The 12,432-nt window shown below is 53.6% G+C and overlaps 1 long non-coding RNA gene and 2 other non-coding genes across 3 annotated transcripts; 1 reads left to right on the top strand and 2 right to left on the bottom strand.

Moving 5' to 3' along the window:
• Positions 1 to 593: 593 nt before the first annotated feature.
• On the bottom strand, positions 594 to 665 carry TRNAM-CAU. Its single transcript has one exon. It is a non-coding gene; the product is annotated as a tRNA-Met (tRNA).
• Positions 666 to 1,655: 990 nt separating this feature from the next.
• Positions 1,656 to 1,737, bottom strand: TRNAS-AGA. Its single transcript has one exon. It is a non-coding gene; the product is annotated as a tRNA-Ser (tRNA).
• Positions 1,738 to 5,684: 3,947 nt separating this feature from the next.
• Positions 5,685 to 12,170, top strand: LOC120410562. Its single transcript, XR_005602832.1, has 3 exons — positions 5,685 to 5,828; positions 10,936 to 11,179; positions 11,695 to 12,170. It is a non-coding gene; the product is annotated as an uncharacterized LOC120410562 (long non-coding RNA).
• Positions 12,171 to 12,432: the final 262 nt, after the last annotated feature.

Here is a 12,432-nt window from a genome sequence, read left to right as displayed (position 1 = left end):
TCTGGTTTGTGCAGTGGAAATTTTTCCATCACACACGGTTCTTTACCAGATTTTTCACATATTTTTACGTGAAAACCCCAAAGAAATTCTTCTTCATTGGACCTAAATTACACAATCCTTAGTATGCAATCTCCTATGGGTTATCGATCCCTTTTCCCTTGATGCTAATTTGGTGCTCTTATCAATCTTTTCCCAGACCACGTGTCTCCAGCCACACCAGGCGGTAATGTTAATGTCCATTTATCTCCTCTGTATCTTCTGGCCACTCCCAACCTGTAGATGCATGTTAAACTCTCATAATCTGGGAATCTTCTTTTTGTTGACTGACACCGACCAGGCCCCAGCCAGCGAAACTCAAACCCTGGGTAAACAGAGTCTTTTGAAGAAAAGCTTCGATTCCCCTCCTCCTGGGCAGAGGTGAACAAACCCCTGACTAAAGTTAGTTAAAAAAATTATAAAAGTTGTAGCATTTCTAACAAAAGCAGGTAGTGGGGGCAGAGACAAGAGGAGCGCTATGGCCAGGGTTGCTCAAAGAGCTAGAGCCAAGCAGGGTAAAAGCTGTTGGGTGGGGCAGCGTCGGTGAAAAAGTACCCTAGCAGAGGATGGTTTCGATCCATCGACCTCTGGGTTATGGGCCCAGCACGCTCCCGCTGCGCCACTCTGCTCCCCCTGGGGCTCAGCTGCCACTGCCCCCAGCCGGGCCTGACCCTGCCTGGGCACTGCTGGCTCTCGCTCTCTCCCTTCCTCTCCGCTTGGCCTCCCCCGCCCCACAAAACAGACTCCCCAAAAAATTCATCTCCCTTGGGCATGCGCTCTACAGCCCCAGGGCCAGGCCTTGCCCTTCTCCCACGCCTCCCGCACACAGCCCTGCACGGCCACTTGCCCTTTGACCACCCAAGCTGGCGCTGCATGTGCTCAAGGCATCCCGGACGCAGGCTGCAGCCTTGGGCCTTGCTAGGGACGGGGCCTTGCTAGGGACGGGGGCACCTGAAATCCAGCGACATCCTGACGGCTGCAGCCCTGCCCAGAAATCCAGCTCTGCTCCCAGCATGCTGCGGGACTGCACCTGCCCGACAGTTTGGTTCTTTGCTGGCCAAGGAGGGACGCAGGCTCCCTTTGCTTAGAATTACCAACGGAAGAAATTCTCCTCTTTTAGCTGTGCAAATTCTGGTGCCTGAGCTCAACGCTGCTCACGGTTACCCTGAAGGAAAAGCTCTGAGTTCTAGGCACTTTGTGCTAAGCAGGCTGTCAAGCTGCAGGTCCTTGCCTTTCACGCTTGGTGCTAATGCGAGGTGACAAAATGGTCAGCTCCAGGTGCTGTCTGCATTTCCCCTTTCCTTCTTCATTGATGCTGACAACATCTCTGAGCTTCTTCTCCCTTGCAGGGCTTCCCCCACGCCAAGTGGCTTGGCTGCAGGACACAGACCTTGCAGCAGCAATGGGCTTTTGTCCCCCTGCCCTTACATGTGCACCTCAGGCTTTCCCCTTGCCCTGATGAAGGCCCTTCAGAAGCCATGAAAGGCATTGCCAGCAGCTCCTCCCTTGCAGCTGCTCTGCGGGAACAGCCGGGGCTGCAAGCGCAGGAGCCCTCCTCTGGGGCTGTGTCGCGGCTGCAGAGTGGTCAGCTGCCCGCAGCCCAAAAGGGGCACGCACCCCGTAGTTGGCAGGATTCGAACCTGCGCGGGGAAACCCCAATGGATTTCTAGTCCATCGCCTTCACCACTCGGCCACAACTACCTGCTCCAGCCCTCCCTGCCCTGCACATCACATGCCCTGTGCCATGACACCAATGCCCAGGCACTTTGGGCCAAGGCTCCTCTTACAAACGAGTGTTTCAGATTGCTTAAAAAATTGCTGGCAAGGGTATCAGCAAAAGCCAGATTTAAATATTACATGAAAGCACAACAAAGTTCCTTGGCAAGAGTCACTCTACTACTTACAGAACAGTTAAGGCACAACAAGGAAAAACAAGCAACAACAAAACCAAACAAAATCCAAGCAATCAAAACAGAAATAAACCAAGAACTACCTAGGGGAATGTGTGTGTTTGTGTGTGTGTCTCTGTGTGCGTGTGTGTGTGACAAAAGACAGTGAGGGCAAGGATATAAAGGAACACAGCCTAAAAGCTTAACAGCACTCAAACTTAACAGTATTTTAACTTAACCTATACATTAAACCTAATTAATATCTTAACCTTAAAATTTAACAGAGGAATAACACTTGAATAGCATTTAACCTAACATAGAACTTCAAAGTTATACTTAGCAACTTAGCAGAAGAACAACACTTAGCAGCATTTAGGTAAGTTTATAACTGTAACTTAACTTTACTTACAGGCCTAACTTACTTAGATATCCAAGGTACTTAACCATCTAAGAAAGCAGTATTTCTCCCAGATTTGCTATAGCTTACGTGCATGTGCACGCACACAGACATAAAGAGTCAGTGTGAGCAAGGTACCTGTGAAAAATTCCCCTCAGAGGTCAGTGAAATATTCACTTTGGATGCCTTTGCATCTCCTGACGGGCAAAGGGTTGGGCCTCAAGGAGTGAGGGTGTCAGCCCAGGACTTGCAATTGTTCGGCAATCCTCCCAGTACTGCAAACCTGAGAGTTTGCTGGCTCTGAGAGGCATCTCACTCAGAGGGAGATTGCTGGTTGCAGCCTGCTGCGCTCCAGGAGAACTCAAGTGGTCTCATTTTGGACCGCTGTTTATAGGGTCGCAAGAGAGTGGGCTTTAGCCATAACAATGTTTCATCCTGGCCACAGTTTGTGTTGGCACTTTCTTTGAAACTGTGAGAACGGGAATGTTATGGCGTTCAGGCAACAAAAGTATTTTCCAAGACCAGTCATAAGGAAAACAGGAGCTCGTTAGACAGCAGTTCTTGGGAAGAGACGGTGTTTCTGAGAAGCTCAGGAAGAGCTGGGAACGTGCTGTTTTCAAGGCCGAGGCCTAATGAGCATTTCTCAGATCTCAGTGCGGCCTGAAAAAGGAGGGGGGAGGAATGCACCCCCACAGCTCCACTCCACCTTTGTAGTTCGGACCCTCAGAGAGCCAGCAGGGCCCCTGAGGCCACATTTCAGAGGCCCGAGAGGCACAAGCCCAGGGTCTCCGGCTGCAGCTCCCTGAGCCTTGGCCTCAGCCAGGCACCTGGGAGACCCTGCCCTGTGGCTGTGGTCATTCATCCTCTCCTGTGCTCCTCCCCCTGACAAGCCTTGACTGAACCAGCTGCAAGAGGAAGCATCCCCTTCACCAAACCAGCTGGGCAGTGAAAGGTCCCTCACCACACCAGGTGCTGCTGCATGATACAGCTGGGAACAGCCGTGACCATAACAGCAGCATCAGCTTCCCATGAGCAGCATGAGCCACGGTGGGGAACAAAGGATCATCAGTCATCCCACGACAGCCTTGAAACGTTCTCTCGATGAATTGTAGCCCAAGTGGAAGACCCCCATTGTTGCTTCAGTTTTGGAAACAATTTCCAAATGTCTTGGGAGTTGTTTCCAGAACTTACCACCATGGATTATGTCCGAGATGGAACCTTACTGATGACTAAGGCAAATCATCTTGTGAGCCTGTAAACAGCTCTGTCCTGAGTGAGGCTCTTGGAGGCCTCCTGGACCACAGCGGGCTGTGCCAGCACCTCCCTCTGGGTGGAACGTCTCTTGCAGCTTGAGAACCATAAAGCTGGGGTGCTCGAAAGACCACCACTGATGACGAGGCCTGGTTTGATCCACACACACATCCACGCACACTCCTCAAAGTCCCACCCACGCTTGGTTGAGAAATGCAAAGGGATTTGATGTGAACATTTCAATGAGCCCGAGGGGCATTTTCAATAGGTACATTTACACACCTGAATACAGATGTGCTCTCCTCTGTGCCTCAGTGTGTGTGAGTGTCTGTGAATTGATAATGGTCTCAATGTTGTCACTGTGAATGTATAATTAAGTCCTTGCTATGACTGTGGATTGAGTGCTTCTAAACCCTTTTGCACCCTTCTAATTTTGTATCCATATCCTTTGCATACCGTACACTTCTAAATGCACAGTGTCCCTATAAAACATTAAACATTGATTACAATTCAATATTCTATTTATGCTTCATCCATTTAGGAAGTAACAGAGTGAACTTTGCCATCAAACTCTGTTGAAGCCACACTGCCTACGTCCAGCCATGAAAAGAAGTGGTTTTCTCCTTCCCAGCCCACAATCATGTACTCATCCCATTGAGAAAATTCCAACATCACCAACAGAAGAGATAAGATTGATTTTCCTATGCTTTGGTGAAGAAGCTCTGACAGGACTGAAAAGTTGCTCAAAATATCTTTATTAACTCTCACAAAGAACAAATTGGCACCGGGCCCTGCAAGACCGTGATCTCCAGGTGACAGACCCAAGCTCAGTGACTGAGGCTTTGGTGCTCTCGTGTAATTTCTGGGAGTACTTTGTGCAGCTGCAGGTAACCTCAGGACAGAAGCCAGTACTCACCCTGGCAGTGCAGGTGGTAGCTGAGGGAGGAGGAGAACAAACGACCACAACTCTCCAGCAGTGCTGCACAAAGGCTTTAATGAGAAGGAGCAAAAGCAGAGGCACAGAACACAGACCAAGGGACACGCGTGCGGGGAACAGGCAGGGAAAGAGATCGGCCCATTTGCCAAGGACAGAGGGGATGAGCCGCCGGCTTCAGCAGATCTGACCGCAGCGGGGGAAAGGCAGACACAGGCCTGACCCCCCCAGCCCAAGGGAGCCCCCAGAAGAGATGGGAACCCCCGCACTGCTGAGGGAGCTGCCCACAGCAGCCGACAGAGAGGATCCCACGGCTGTGCTCTGAGGGAAAGAGGTGAGGATGGGGCCCGGCATGGTCACCACCACCGGCGAAGGCTCGATGTACACCGTGGAGTCAGCGCAGCGGGCGACACAGGGCTCACTGCAGCTGCTTGCAAGGGGGGTTGGGCCACAGGGGCCGCAGGGCCGTGGGGGACAGGGTCTGCAGCAAGACATCTCTCGGCGCAGGAGGCAAAGCTGCAACACAGAGCAGGGAGCGCCAACCAGCCTCAGGATCAGTCTGTCTGTCCCTCAGCTCTCTCCAGGGACACATGCGGTCTTCAAAACACGCTCTGTGCCCTCAGCTCCCACATCCCTCCTCGTGCCCTGTGAGTGGAACGGCACAGGAAGGCCGCCCCACTTCAGGAATAGGACCCAGCACAGTGGCTTTAAGGCCCCTGTGGAAAGACGGGTCACAGCCCATGTCCAGAACAGACATGGCTGTGTTAGAGATGTCTGGAGACATTTTGCTACATGCACGGCAGGTGTGAATTCTGCTGGGCACATCCCCCTGCGGCTGAGCCCCATTGATCCCCTTCTGCTGGAACAAAGCCCCCTCTTCCCAGCTGTCCCCAGCCACCCCCATGGAAAGGCTGATGGCCCTTCAACAGTTCTGTGTCAGGGCCAAGCTGAGGCAGCCCAAGGATCAGCCTGGGCAGCCTCCATGACAGCAGTTCAGCCCACAGGGAGAGATGGAGCGGACTCAGGCTTACCTCGTTCCTCAAGGAAGGGCAGGCCAGAGAGGAGGAGGATGCAGAGCCTGGAGCAGCACAGCCTTTTATGCCGTGTCCCAGTGCCCTGTGGGACCACAAACATTCCTTGCTCATGAAACATCCAAACTCCTGGGAGTGGCCACTTGCGAGGCTTCACTGCTGATGAAGTCCCTGCCTCTTTCATCTCAGGCATTTTTCTCCAGTTTCACACCAGCACACATGGAAATGATTCATCTGTGTCCCAGCTTCCTAAGGCCCCTTGACTTGGAGTTCCCAGTCCGGTGTGTAAGGTGAGTTTAAATGGATTTTTGCAGTGTCTGTTGCTTCTGTCACTTGTTCTTCTTGATGGTTAATTTGGCTCCAGTTGCAGTTAAATTCAGCCATGAGAGACACCTCAGGTCAGCTCTCAGGAGCTTTCAGTGCAGGCACTTGGGCTAATCCTGAGAGTCATTACTTCCACGGGTCATCACAGATGTACAGAAGACTGTGGGTCAGTTGAGGCAGAAAGTCAACACTGCACAATCCCATAGTGGGGAAGAGACCCAGCTCTGCAGGGAGGTGGCAAAGCTCAGTGGCAAGCAAAGTCCATGTTCAGCTGGAAGGATGTCCCCTGCAGGCCTGAGTGCCAGCCATAGGGATTTGCTTCTGGTCCACAGGCTGTACCACGATCTGGTTTTGTGATCAAAGAGATGCCACGTCCTTCCCTGAAAAAGACCCACAGCCACATTGACCTCTTTTGCTCAGCGTGTTCATCCCAGAGGCCAGAGACCTGGATGGCGGCTTTGGGGAAAGGCTGAGGGCAGGGATCCCAAAGCTCACGGCTCTTTTTTCTGGGTCAGGAGTGGGGTTTCCCATTGGATGCATTTTGCATTTCAAAGGGACACTGGATCAGTCTCCCAGAGCACGTGGTGATGTGGAAGAGTTGGGAAAATCCCTGAGCTCCAGGCAAACCTGACTCACCCAGCGTGGACTTCAGTGGACTGGGTGCCACAGACTCAGGGGTTCAAGGGTTAACAGAGCTCATGTCCTCAATGTTCTGCTGCCATGAAGGGCACTTCCCCACCTTTTATCCTGGATCACCTGGTACAATCTCCTGCATTTGCTGTCTCCCAAGGCATGGCCTTTTTGGTGGCTGCTCAAGGGCTGTCGTACACCAGATCAACCCCAGAAGGTCTGGGTGGAGCTCTGGAGGTCTTGTGCTCCTATCAAGTGCTCTGGGCAGATCCAACTGCCCCGGTTCCTCAGCAGGCTCTGGGCCTTGTCCTGCTGACTTCTAAGCACTGACACAGCTCAAGAAAGAGGTCACTGTCCCTTGTGCAGTTCTCCCAGGCCTGTCCCTTGTCTTCCCCCAGGGAGTCCTGGGATTTCTTTTCTTGCAACTTGTGATTGCTGCCTCTTGCCCTTTGGCAGTGCACCTCTCAGTGGAGTTTGGCTTCATTCTCTCCAGAACCTCCAGGAGGTGGTGGAGACAGCAGCTGCATGCCTCTCTCCACACCTTGCTCATCTCCACCAGGTTGCACAAGCACAGTGCCCTCCGCCTCCCCCCATACGTCAGGTGCTGCAGCCCTTATGTTCTGCCTGGTCCTCTGCCAGTGCCTCACTCCATAAGAGATCACCACCACCTCCCTTGTCCCTGGGGACACCAAATGGGGACACCAACCCAGATGTGGCCTCTGCAGTGCCAAGGAAAGGGCACCATCCACGGGGTGATCAGATCTCAGGCTTATGGGGTGGGATCCAGAGATGGACAGTAAGGAACTCTCAGGATCAGGGGTGAAAGCTCTCTTGGGACAGACTTTCTCTCTGCTTTCCAGCCCTTGTACCCCAAAGGGGTTCCTTGTCACTGGCCTGCCAATGCAGTGCAGAGCAGGTGGCATTCCCTGCACATACCCAGCCCTGTGCTCTCCAGACTGCCATGTGGCATGTGCTCACCAGTGCAGGCAGCCTCAGTGTCATCTCCTGGTGGTCCTCCCCCTCGAGGACCTGGGAGGCTCAGCTGTAGGAGCCCTTTCCATCTCCTGGTAGCTCCCCAGGGGTGCAGGGCATCCCTGGAAGAGCTGTCCAAGAGACGGGCACCTGTCTGACAGTGGCAGTGTTCAGAGGACAATGGCACAAGGCCCACAGCTTCTGGAGGCAACTGGGAAGTTTGTTCTTCTCAGAGCGGGATCAGAGGACTTCCAGTGGTCTCTCCTAATCTCCATTATCCTGGGTTGCCCTGCGTCCCATGGCCTTGAGACCACAAAACTATTATGTATCTGTATGTGTATAACAAGGCAGACAAAAAACAGTAACTATGGCAGTAACAGCAGACAGAACCACAAACCCAGTGCCAGCCTTCTCGGCTGTCAGGCCCTTTCCCCTCGGGTGCAGTTCCGCTCGCAGCCGGCAGGGGCGCTGGCGGCTCCCGGTGAGCGGGGCGGGTGCGATGGTTCCCCTGTGGCTGCAGGGGGCGCTCAGGGAGCACGCGGCACTGGTGGCCTGGGATCCCGGAAAGGGATGGAACAAACACTTCACAAACCCCCTGGGCAGACGATCCCAGTGTCCAGCCGGACGCTCGGGAACAGCAGGCTGGAACAGCAGTGACGAGCACAAATCCCGGGTGTCAGACAAGAAGTATCGGACTCTGGAGCAGCGGTGGGAACCCCCCGGAGGTCTTGGCAGGCAGGACAAACAGGGCTACAGAGTAGCGAAGGCTCGAAGCAACGGTGGGGGCAGGTCAGCCGCAGCCCGGCTCCAAGCGGGGCAGGGAACTGCGGGCTTGGGAATCCTGGAGTTTCACCAGTAGAAGGAAAGCAGCCAAAAAAGCAGAAGTCTCCAATGCTGACGAATTCCTTCCAGCCACCCTCTCCGTCCAAATGCCGGGAACTAACAGCCCACAAGTGCAGGTGAAAGAGACTAGCCAGCTGGACACCTCCCCCTATGGCCGGGTCTTTTGTTTTTCTTAAGCACCCAGTAATTTGTCCCCCTGGCAACATGTATGGGGAAAATTCTTTAACAGAAAAATAAAACAGAAGAACTGGCCACAGGGGAAGGGGGCCATCTGACTACTCTCTTTCACCTGGGCTTGTGGGCTGTTAAGGCAATGCCTTTTGAAAAGCTGCAGCAGCAGCACAGGATTACACAGATGTACACAAGGTGGTTTGGGACTGGCCCTAAAAGGTCGGGCAATGCCCCTGACAAAGGCAGAAATTTTGGAGAGATGAGGCTATGTGTTCTGGTATCCCTGGAATGCCTGAGTCCAGGGCACCATGTGCACTCATTTCCACATCAGGATGATTCAGGTTTGCCTAAAGCTCATGGATTTTCCCAACTCTTCCACATCACAATGATTCCCACATGCTCTGGGAGACTGATCCAATATCCCTTTGAACTGCAAAATGCATTGAATGGGCATAGGGATGCCTGCCCCAGGAAAAAGAGTCATGAGCTGTGGGCTCCCTGCCCTCAGCTTCTTTCCCAAATCCGCCATGCAGATCCTGGCCTCGGGGGTGACACACTGAGCAAAATGGGTCAATTTGTGTGTGAGAGAATGGGTCCATTTGTCTTTCCGGGAGAGATGTAGGCACGTGCCTTTGATCACCTTCCTACCTGTTGATTTCCTTGTTTTCTAGAGGATCTCAACTTCCCAAGCTGAGGCCAGAGCTCTGCTTGTAAAATGCATGAGGGCCCTGCTTAGTTTTTCAAGGGACACACAGCTGTGGAGATTCCCTTAGACAAGTCCCTTGAGAGACAGTTTATTGAGTCCTTGGTTTTCTTGTCTTGGTTGTGAATCTGCCTCTGTTCCTCAGGCTCATGGGCAGAAAAAAGTAGGCTGTGGCAGAGACTGATAAGAGAAAACAAGGCCCTCGTGGTCCTCAGTCCTCTCAATGAGGAGCTTCCCTCCGGCCCACAGTGATCCTACTTTGCCACTGAGCTTTGCCGCAGCCCTGGAGAGGTGCATCTCTTCTTCTCTATGGGACTGTGCTGCCTTGACCTTCCGCCTGAACTTACCCACCATCTCCTCCTTGTCAAAGTGACCCCTAGGGAGAAATGCCTCTCAGGCCTGGCTTGTGCATCTGCACCAAAAGCACTTGAGGGCTCACTCGAGGTGTGTCTCATAGCTAAATTCCACTGTTGACAGGGCAGGCACTGTCCCCATGAAGAGGGCAATGTGACAAAGGCAATCCTTTGTGTGACACAAACCCACCTCCAATCTTCCTCCACTCCAGCCTCAGACCTCTGAGCCAATTGGCCTTACGCTTCTGGGACACAGATGAATTGTTTTGATGTTGGGACACAGCCTACTCACTTGGCCCTGGTCCTGAGAGGAACTTAAACCACTCAGTCATCTGCTGGCAAAGCAGCACAGGGAACTGCCAGCAGTCCTGGGAACTGCTAGAGTGTGTTGAGGACAACTTCCTAGTACAGGGGATAGGGAGCCTGACCAGAGGAGAGGAACTGCTGGACCTACTCTTTGCATCCTTCCCTCTAAATAGGAGTGATGTGGATTTTATGGGGAGTGGCCGCACAGTGCATATGGAATTGGATGGATGGCAGCACTCCAGGACTTGTGGTCGAGAGCTCAATGTCCAACTTGAGTGGTGTCCAACCAGTGATGAGTGTGTTTTCTCAGGGTTTGGTGATGGGAACTTGTTGGGAGACATGGGGGGAGGGATTGAGTGCATCCTTAGCTGAGTGATGTGGTTGGTACTCTAGAGGAAGGGATGCCATCCAGAGGGACATGGACAGGCTGGAGAGGTGGGTCTGTGCAAACCTCATGAAGTTCAACAAGTGCAAGTGCCAAGGTCAGGGCAATCCCAAACATGGACACAGGCTAGGCCATGAGTGGATTGAGAGCGGCCCTGCACAGTAGGACTTGCAGGTTCTGATGGCTGAAATACTGAACATGAGCCTGCACCACGTTCTGGCAGAAAGCCAATCGTATCCTGGGCTGCATCCAGAGCCATGTGGGTAGCAGGTTGAGGGAGGGGATTGTCCCGCTCTACTTGGCTCTCATGACACCATAGCTGGGGTACTGTGTCCAGCTCTAGGACCCACAGCCTAAGAAACACACCAACCTGCTGCAGTGGGTCCAGAGGAGCCACAAAGACCATCAGGCAACTGGAGCAGTTGCTCTGTGAGGACAGGGCTGAGAGGGTTGGGGTTGTGTAGCAAAGAGAAGAGAAGGCTCCCAGGAGACATTTGGGTAAGAAAGGGAGGGACACCTGGTTGGCATGTGTGGGGATGGGACAAGGGCTACTGGTTTTAAACTGAAAGCAGATATATTTAGGTTAGAATATCGGGAAGGAATCCTTTCCTCTGAGAGGAATGAGACACTAGAACAGGTTCTCCAGAAAAGTTGTAGAAGCAATTTCAGGGGGCCCGAGCTAGATGATTTAAGATCCATTCCATCCCCAGGTGATTCTAAGAGTCATTGCACAATTCTGGGTTGTATGAAGTGGGAGCACAACATTTGAGATGAAAGAGGCTGGGACTTCACCAGCAGCGAGGCCTCGCAAGTGGCCACTCCCAGGAGTTTGGATGTTTCACGAACAAGGAATGTTTGTGGCCCCACAGGGCTCTGGGACACGGCATAAAAGGCTGTGCTGCTCCAGGCTCTGCATCCTCCTCCTCTCTGGTGTGCCTTTCCTCGAGGAACGAGGTAAGCCTGAGTCCGCTCCATCTCTCCCTGTGGGCTGAACTGCTGTCATGGAGGCTGCCCAGGCTGATCCTTGGGCTGCCTCAGCTTGGCCCTGACACAGAACTGTTGAAGGGCCATCAGCCTTTCCATGGGGGTGGCTGGGGACAGCTGGGAAGAGGGGGCTTTGTTCCAGCAGAAGGGGATCAATGGGGCTCAGCCGCAGGGGGATGTGCCCAGCAGAATTCACACCTGCCGTGCATGTAGCAAAATGTGCCCAGACATCTCTAACACAGCCATGTCTGATCTGGACATGGGCTGTGGCCAGTCTTTCCACAGGGGCCTTAAAGCCACTGTGCTGGGTCCGATTCCTGAAGTGGGGCGGCCTTCCTGTGCTGTGCCACTCGCAGGGCACGAGGAGGGTCGTGGGAGCTGTAGGCACAGAGTGTGTTTTGAAGACCAAATGTGTCCCTGGAGAGAGCTGAAGGACAGACAGACTGATCCTGAGGCTGGTTGGTGCTCCCTGCTCTGTGTTGCAGCTTTGCCTCCTGCGCCGAGAGATGTCTTGCTGCAGACCCTGTCCCCCTCAGCCCTGCGGCCCCTGTGGCCCAACCCCCCTTGCAAGCAGCTGCAGTGAGCCCTGTGTCGCCCGCTGCGCTGACTCCACGGTGTTCATCGAGCCTTCGCCGGTGGTGGTGACCATGCCGGGCCCCATCCTCACCTCCTTTCCCTCAGAGCACAGCCGTGGGATCCTCTCTGTCGGCTGCTGTGGGCAGCTCCCTCAGCAGTGCGGGGGTTCCCATTTCTTCTGGGGGCTCCCTTGGGCTGGGGGGGTCAGGCCTGTGTCTGCCTTCCCCCCGCTGCGGTCAGATCTGCTGAAGCCGGCGGCTCATCCCCTCTGTCCTTGGCAAATGGGCCGATCTCTTTCCCTGCCTGTTCCCCGCACGCGTGTCCCTTGGTCTGTGTTCTGTGCCACTGCTTTTGCTCCTTCTCATTAAAGCCTTTGTGCAGCATCGCTGGAGAGTTGTGGTCGTTTGTTCTCCTCCTCCCTCAGCTACCACCTGCTCTGCCCGGAAGATCCTTCCCTCTCCCATGGCAACAATTGTAACCCCAATGATGGGGCACTGCCCAGGGTGTTGGTAGAGCTCCTTGAACTGACTGCAGAGCAATAGAAAGACATTGGCAGGCGAAAGAGGAAAAGAAAAGCTGCAGAGGAAAGGAGCAAGAGAGGAGCAGGAGAAAGGACAAAGGTGGGCATACAAGTAATGCCACACCGA

This window comes from Corvus cornix, chromosome 10 (genome assembly GCF_000738735.6).
Source record: "Corvus cornix cornix isolate S_Up_H32 chromosome 10, ASM73873v5, whole genome shotgun sequence".
Classification (NCBI taxonomy): Eukaryota; Metazoa; Chordata; class Aves; order Passeriformes; family Corvidae; genus Corvus; species Corvus cornix.
The sequence above is the reverse complement of the archived record's forward strand: the minus strand, read 5'-3'. Positions and strand labels throughout refer to the sequence as shown.